The sequence below is a fragment of the Toxoplasma gondii genome (genome assembly GCF_000006565.2).
Source record: "Toxoplasma gondii ME49 unplaced genomic scaffold asmbl.632, whole genome shotgun sequence".
NCBI classification, from domain to species: Eukaryota; Apicomplexa; class Conoidasida; order Eucoccidiorida; family Sarcocystidae; genus Toxoplasma; species Toxoplasma gondii.
In genome coordinates this window covers 1-1,278 of record NW_017383416.1, presented here as the reverse complement: position 1 = coordinate 1,278, position 1,278 = coordinate 1, and the positions used below count along the sequence as shown (strand labels likewise).

Genomic DNA, 1,278 nt, shown 5'->3' with positions numbered 1-1,278 from the left:
GAGAAAATTAGTGTTTTCACCGCACGATGGAATATATGATAAGGGCACTGGAGAAGAACTAGCTCTGTATTGTGCACCTGAGCTTGTCTCTACTGTTTGGGGTGGTGGATGGGGACGGGCGCTCGTACGCGTGGCGCTCGTTGTGCCGTATGGGAACACATGCATCATCGAAAAAAACAGACGGTTGCTCAGCGGTGCTATAGGATTGTCGTGTGGTTGTGGTGCGCGTCACGAACAAGTGGTGTTGCGCCGGGTTGGCTGCACAGAAGTAATATCGTGCGCCAGATGACTGATCAGTGCACGATATAACAGACATTTGACTACGTGAGGTTATGAATTTGTTTTACCTCTACGCGAGAAAAACAAAATCAAATCTCACCGCTTGTTTTCCCATCGCTGGCTTGTTGTTTTTCGGCAAGCCAATTGGGGAGACCCCGTAAACGTGCTAAACCTTTGATTGGTTATGGCAGCGGGGTCAAGGAACGGGCATTGTCTCCGTCGGTAAATCAAGGTGTTGTATGGTTATGACCTTCAAAAAAGTTGAAGAAGATCTCTTGTTCTCCTTCGGGGGTTTTGAGAGATTTGGAAGTTGTTTAAGTGTGCGACTGTTTGAAAACGCAACAAATTTTTGTTGTTTTTTTAAAGAGCGCACAAGGTTCGGGATTCGTCCACTTCGAAGTATCACGAAGAGCTTTTCAATTTGTTTATAAATAAACAGATTGAAATGCTGTTAAGTGCATACTGTAATAAGAGGTGGATGGGTTGATACCCCGAATGTGTCCAAGGTGGACAAGCTTTGTTGATTTGTAGCATCAACGACCATGATTCCTGATGAATCGATTCAGGATGAAGGCGTTGTTGTTTCAAATAGCTCAAGAGTATCATCAGAAACTGGTGTTGCTGTTAAGGCTCACCAGGCGACCAAAAAACGTCGCGTTTTGATGTAGAACCTTGAGTGAGGCTAGGCTTACACTTCTGTTTATGCCATAAAACACGAAAGAGGCCGGAAAATAGACGGTTGATTGAGTGTTTTTTTGGTGTTTTCGAGGTGGTCTGTCTCAGGAACATATTAACCTGGTTGATCCTGCCAGTAGTCATATGCTTGTCTTAAAGATTAAGCCATGCATGTCTAAGTATAAGCTTTTATACGGCTAAACTGCGAATGGCTCATTAAAACAGTTATAGTTTATTTGATGGTCTTTACTACATGGATAACCGTGGTAATTCTATGGCTAATACATGCGCACATGCCTCTTCCCCTGGAAGGGCAGTGTTTAT

At 43.8% G+C, this 1,278-nt stretch overlaps 1 non-coding gene across 1 annotated transcript; it reads right to left on the bottom strand.

The window, feature by feature from the left end:
- Window positions 1-1,094: 1,094 nt before the first annotated feature.
- TGME49_459580 lies at window positions 1,095-1,278 on the bottom strand (the record flags this gene model as incomplete). The annotated part of the gene is made up of 1 exon (XR_001974302.1): window positions 1,095-1,278. It is a non-coding gene; the product is annotated as an 18S ribosomal RNA (ribosomal RNA).